The 7090-nt window shown below is 46.5% G+C and overlaps 1 non-coding gene across 1 annotated transcript; it reads left to right on the top strand.

The window, feature by feature from the left end:
- The first annotated feature begins 6784 nt into the window (after positions 1 to 6784).
- trnaw-cca (transfer RNA tryptophan (anticodon CCA)) lies at positions 6785 to 6856 on the top strand. Its single transcript has one exon. It is a non-coding gene; the product is annotated as a tRNA-Trp (tRNA).
- Positions 6857 to 7090: the final 234 nt, after the last annotated feature.

The raw sequence follows: 7090 nt of genomic DNA on the forward strand, positions 1-7090 counted from the left end.
GAGCGGCGCTCCGAAAGCTAGTGCTTCCAAACAAGCCTAATGGACTGTAACCTGGTGTTGTGTGATTTTTAACTTCGGACACCTTAGTCCAACACGGGCACCTCCCGATCATGACAAATATTAAGCGTCCAAAGGGGAATACGAGAGAAAAATACCGAAGCTATTTTATTTTGCCGATTTTTTCCCCCTGTGCCTCGACATTTTATTTCTTTTGCATTTTGTTTGGCTGCTCAACGTTTCTGTCTTTTCCCCAGGGTAGAGGTATTCCAAAACTAGAGAGCAAAGGTTTAGGGTGTGGGGGAAAGATTTTAAAAGATCCAAAAGACTAGGAATAGAACATTCACCCCTTACTGGGCGAAAGTGAGGACTGCAGATGCTGGAGATTAGGGTCGAGAGTGTGGAGCTGGAAAAGCACAGCAGGTCAGGCAGCATCCGAGGAGCAGGAGACTCGACGTTTTGGGCAAAACCCTTCGTCAGGAAATAGCCATGGGGAACTGCAGGGCTGGAGCGTAAACGAGTGAGTCTAAGTGGGATGCTGTTTGGAAGGTCGGTGTGAATGGCCTGTAGGGATGATATGGTTCCACTGCCTGAACCACGCGTCTTTTGAGAGGTGTGGGAGGAGTGGGTTCCAGTTCATGGGACACTGACACGAGTCCTGGAGAAGGTGGCATTTGTGCTGTCTCTCTCTTCACATTTTGCCCCCCTGTCCATTTTCTCCCCATCCACTGTCCCCTGCCCATTCTCTCTCCTCACACCGCACCCTCTATTCTCCCCCAACCATCTGAACCCCAGCCTGTTCCCCTGTCTATTTCCCTCCCTTCTCCACAACCACCAGCGACCCCCCAACACACGCCCCCAACAATCGTCCTTTCTCGTGCCTCAGCCCTCTTTGATCGCTGTATGAAGTCTTTCTCAGGGGAGAGAGAGAATGGATGGTGATGACTTTACCTGGGACACACGGCATGTGAGAAATAGCTGATTTTTAAAATTGAGAATAACTAAAACCATATATTCAGAAACTTCGTTAAAGTCGGGAAAAATGTTATTTTTTTCAAAAAAAAAAGCTGCAGAAATCTTTCTGAAACTTGCATTGATGTTTGTGCAGTTAGGCCACAACAAATGACAGGCTGTAAGGAGTGAATGAGTGAATAAAAGACAAGTCCAACCTTGCCCTCGAGGAGAAAGTGAAAAATGCAGATGCTGGAGATCAGAGTCGAGAGTGTGGTGTTGGAAAAGCACAGCAGGTCAGGCAGCATCCAAGGAGCAGGAGAATCGACGTTTCGTGCATAAGCACTTGGCACTCGGCCATCGCTCCTTCAACCCCCCTGTGATGGCGCGTGAACTCGCTGGTGCCTCCGCAGGTGGGAGGAGCAGGTGAATCCCTTCCGGCACATACAGCAGGTGAATGGCTTCTCTCTCTTGTGGACTCACTCATGCGTCTGCTGATGGCTGATCCGACTGAAGCCCTTCCTACACACTGAGCAGGTGAATGGCCTCACCCGGTGTGAATCCGTCTGTGGGTTTCCAGCAGGGATGGGGAAGGGAATCCTTTTCCAAAGACCCCACATTTCCAATGTTTCCCCTTTGGAGAGAACTTTCCTTGCATTGGTCTGGGATTGAAATTACAATCAGAACAGGTACATAGCCTTTCCCACCTTGAGGGGTGAGACTTTGATTCCTCCAAGCTGAGTAAATGGTTTGAAGCACTTTTCACAGTCAGCGCACTGAATCTCCCTCACTCGGTGTCTCAGTATTCTTCCTGCCACAGGACTGTCCAAAATCTCTCAAACAAACAAACAAAAGCAAACATGCCTTCTTGATTGGAATGGCTGCTGATATTCAAGTCCCAATGAATCAAGCGGCTCTGTCAGAAGTTGATGTATAATTTGCTATAAGATTTCTTTCTGCACGTCTTCCTGCAAAGAAAAATCACAAAATAAGTGATCACTGTCAGTTCAGTTAATGAACATAACATTGGTGGCGCTTCCTGTAGACTGCGAGATGTCTGCTGATCACATATTATCCAGGCCACAGAAACCTGAAAACCCTCATGCTGCCAGATCGGCTTAGCTGTGCATGGAGGAAAACTTCATTTCAGTGACAATAACATGGAACAAACTGCCTACAAAGATGCTGGAAATGGAGCTGAATCAAGGATATGAAAATGAAATGTTAAGGCTGCTTGAGAAAAGGAAGGCAGTAAAATTGCTGAATGACTTCCTGCTGACCTATTAAATAAAGCATTATGACAAAAAAAGGACGTAACTCCATTACTACATTAGAAGGTGAATAATAATTACAACAGAAACTTTTACAACAGCCAACAATATCAGATATACACCATATAGAACAAAGAAAGTTTACAGCCCAGGAACAGGCCCTTCAAGCCTGAGGCGATCCAAATGTACTGTCTAAACCTGTCGGTCAATTCCTCAGCATCTGTATCCCTCTACTCCCCACCCACTCATGCATTTATCCAGACGCATCTTTAATGTATCGACCGTGCCTGCCTCTACCACCTCTGCTGGCAACGCGTTCCAAACGCCCTCCACCCTCTGAGGGAAGTAAAACGCGTTTTCGCTTTGAATAAGTGCTGCCCTTGCCGCGTTCATTGTAATGGTAGCTCTGCCTCATTCCTAATTCAGGCAGTTGGATCTCGTTTAATGAAGCTGCTTTTTGAGAGTATTGATTGGCCGTTTTTGCACAAGGCAGTGTAAGAAACCAGGGCTCGTCCGTGATTTGAATCCGGGATCTCTCGCAACCCCACGTATCAGAAAACCCGAAGCGAGAATCATACCCCTAGACCAACGAGCCACAGGCCGCTAGCGCCCTACATTTTTTGAGCAATGTGCCAATCCCTTAAATGCTGCTCAGTTCCTTGAGAATCTAATCTTTTAGTTGTGAACATGAGGAAAGGACCAATCCTTTTCTAGGGTGCAACTGTATACGTGCCAAACTGAGGGAACACACAAGGAAAATAGCTTTAAGAGAGATAGAAAGTATTTGAACACCTTTGGAGTGTCTGCTCCCTCCCAGGATTCACTCCAGTTGCTACAAGTGAACAGTGTTTCACCCACCCCGACCTCCCCTTCCCCCTCGCTGCTGGAGGATGGTATATGGAAAGGGGGAGACATTGCTTTGCTCCCAGATGTTGCCCAGAGGGAGGGAGTTTCACTCTGAAACTGACAGGGCTGCATCCGCATTGTGACGTCAACAATGGAGGGCGGGCCGGACAGCTGTCCTGCAGATGAGGCACGTGTGGAGGGGAGGGCACTTTGCAAATCCCATTCTCCTCCAAGTCCATGCAGATTGAGTTCAAGCAAAGCAAGGGGTTTAAATATACTATAGAAAACCTCCTTTGTGCCTTGGGAAAACTCCGGCCGCGGGAAATGCAGTGTTACAGATTCAAAGTAACAGAAGCAGGAGGAGAGCATTTGGTCAAGCCTGCTCCGTCATTCATTAAGATCACAGCTCCACCAACCTGGACTATCCCGACTACCCTTAATTCCCCTACCATGCAAACACCCATCCAACTGCGTCTTCAATAAACTTCATGAAGCTGTCTCAACTGCTCTCTTGGGCAGAGAATCCCATGGAGTCTCACAGAGTGACACAGATGTACAGCACGGAAACAGACCTTTCCGTGCAACTCATCCATGCAGCCCAGATATCCTAACCTAATCTAGTCCCATTTGCCAGCACTTGGCCCAAATCCCCATAAAACCTTCCTATCCTCCAACCTCCAACCCTGGCAACATCCCTGTAAATCTTTTCTACACCTTTTCTAGTTTCACAACATCTTTCCGATAGGAAGCAGACCAAAATTACATGCAATATTCCAAACGTGGCCTGACCAATGTTCTGTACAACGGCAACATGAGCTCCCAACATCTATCCTCGATGCTCTGACCAACAAAGGAAAGCACACCAAACGCCTTCTTTACTATCCAATCTGCCTGCGTCTCTACTTTTAAGGAACTATCAACCTGAACTCCAAGGTCTCTTGGTTCAGCAACACTTCCAAGGAACTTAAGTGTAAAAGTCCTGCTCTGATTTGATTTTCCAAAATGCAGCACCTCATATTTATCTACATTAACCTCCAACTGCCATTCCTCAGCCCATTGGCCCATCTGATCAAGGTTCCGTTGTGATCTGAGGTAACCTTCTTTACTGTCCACTACACCTCCAATTTTGGTGTCATCTACAAACTTGCTAACTATACCTCCTCCGTTTACATACAAATCATTTATATAAATGACAAAAAGTAGCGGACCTTGTGACACACCATTGGTCACAGGCCTTCAGTCTGAAAACCAACCTCCATCACCACCCTCTGTCTTCTGCCTTCTAGCCAGTTTGTATCCAAATGGCTAGTTGTCCCTGCATGCCATGAGATTAAACCTTGCTCACCAGTCTCCCATGAGGAACCTTGATGACCGCCTTCCTGAAGTCCATATAGATCACGTCCATCGCTCTGCCCTCATCAATCCACTTTGTTACTTCTTCAAAAAACCCAATCATGTTCATGAGACATGATTTCCCAAGCATAAAGCCATGCTGACTATCCCTAATCAATTCTTGCCTTTCCCAATACATGTAAATCCTGTCTCTTAGGATTCTCCCCAAAACCTTGCCCATCGCGGATGTCAGGTTCACTGGTCTATAGTTCCCTGGCTTTTCCTTACCACCTTTCTTAAATAGAGGCACCACGTTAGCCACCCTCTAGCCTTCTGGCACCTCACCTATGACTATTGATGATACAAATATCTCAGTAAGAGGCCCAGCAATCACTTCCCGAGTTTCCCACAGAGTTCTAGGGTACTCCTGATCAGGTCCTTGGGATTTATCCACTTTTCTGCATATCAAGATATCCAGCAATTTCTCATCTGAAATATGGGCATTTTTTCAACATGTCACCATCTACTTTCTCACATTCTAGATCTTCCATGCCCTTCTCCACAGTAAACACTGATGCACGATATCTGTTCAGTATCTCGCCCGCCCCCCACCCCCCCCCCCCCCCTCATTCTACTGCAGCTCCACAAAGGCCGCCTTGCTGATCTTTGACGGGCCCTATTCTCTCCCTTGTTATCCTTTTGTCCTTAATGTATTTATAAAAATCCTTTGGGTTATCCATGACTATTTGCCAAAGCTATCTCATGTCCCCTTTTTTGCCCTCATGATTTCCCTCTTAAGTATGCTCGTACTGCCTTTATACTCTCAGGATTCACTCGATCTCTCTGCCGATACCTGATATATACATCCTTCTTTATCTTAACCAAAATCTCATTTTCTCTAGTCATCTAGCATTCCCCAAGCTACCAGCCTTTCCTTTCACCCGAACAGGAATATACTCAGATGAAGGAGCGTCGCTCAGAAAGCTAGTGTGCTTCCAAGTAAACCTGTTGGACTATAACCTGGTGTGGTGTGATGTTTTAACTTTGTACTCCCCAGTCCAACACCGGCATCTCCGAATCAGGAATATACTGTGCCTGAACTCTTGTTATCTCATATTTGAAGGCTTCCCATTTTCCAGCAGTCCTTTAACCTGCGAACATCTGCCCCTAATCAGCTTTTGAAAAATTTTGCCTAATACCTGAGTCTTCCTCCAATTTAGAACCTCAACTTTTAGATCTGATACATTATTTTCAATCACTGTTCTAAAGTTAATAGAATTATGGTTTACCCTTAGGTTTTGCACCCTCGCCAGTATGTACATCCACATTGTGAATTAGAAAATGTCCTTGTACACACTTAACAAATTCCTCTATTTGGCAGATAGGAAAATGGGCAGGAGTTATACCTTGGGTCCACTCTTCCTTCATTCCCACCAAGCCTAACCCCATTCCCACCCCAATAGTACAACGGCACTTTCCCCTGCAACTGCCGAATGTGTGACACCAGCCCATTTACCTGCTCCCTCCTCTCTATCCAAGGGTCCAAACTTACCTTCCAGGTGAAGCAGCACTTGACCTGCACTTCCCACAACCCAGTCGACTGCAATTGCTGCTCATAATGTGGTCTCATCTACATTGGGGAAAACGAAGCATAAACTGGGTGACTGCTGCACAGAACATCTACGTTCTGCCTGCAAAAAAGACCCTGAGCTTCCAGTTGCCTGCCAATTCGACACCCCACCCTGTTCCCTGGCCAACATCTCTGTCTCAGGTTTGCTGTAGTGTTCCAGCGAAGCTCAGCACCAGCAGAACGAAGAGCACCGAATATTACACTTGGGGAGCATACATCCCTCTGGTCCCAATATCAAATTCAATAAGTCTCGGGCCTGAACTCCATAGTATCCTCGTCCCTTCCACACACACCAGCCTTGTTATCACATAGTCTGTCATTACACACTACCTATTCTTAGCCACGAACAGTCTCCATTCACCCTCCCACGCAGATCGTTATCAACTTCCTTTCCTGTCCACAGTTTTTCCCTCGCTTTGGGCTCTGTCCTGATCTATCATTAACTGCGTCCGCCTTCCTCCCATATAAACCAACGTTTTCCCAAAATATCTCCTGCATATAAACCAACGTTTTCCCAATCACCATCAGTTCTGTGGAAGGGTCACCGGCTACTCCTGTTTTTTGTTTCAGATATACAGCATCCACAGTTCTTTCACCTTTTTATTGAGGTAGATTTGGAAATTACTTCGGGAGACAGAAGGAGAGGGGGCAGAGAAGAACACCCATGAACTGTTGATCTCCGTTGTTACTCATAACGTAAAATCATTGCAGTGCGATCACTTCCCTTAAGCATGAATAGAGGTTGCGGGCTATGCGTGAGCTTGTGGCGCAACGGTAGCGCGTCTGACTCCACATCAGAAAGTTGCGTGTTCGAATCACGTCAGGCTCACTGACGTCAACTTTCTCCAATTCAAATCAAGAAAGGAGTACTTCACTCCGGATATCTGTTGAGCCAAATCTTCTTTGCGGAAATTTTCGATCACCCGTGAAGCTTTGCTGTCAGTTTGATTTGTGAACACTGTGTCAGGGAGGTGGTGTGCCCCTTGTCTGGGTAAATGCTCAGCTCCCCCAGTTCATCACGGGATTTAAACACAGCCGTCTCCCTCTGGGCAGCCGCTTCAAT

The sequence above is a fragment of the Chiloscyllium plagiosum genome, unplaced genomic scaffold (genome assembly GCF_037043375.1).
Source record: "Chiloscyllium plagiosum isolate Xiang-an unplaced genomic scaffold, Cpla_swu_hap1 HiC_scaffold_27, whole genome shotgun sequence".
Lineage (NCBI taxonomy): Eukaryota > Metazoa > Chordata > Chondrichthyes > Orectolobiformes > Hemiscylliidae > Chiloscyllium > Chiloscyllium plagiosum.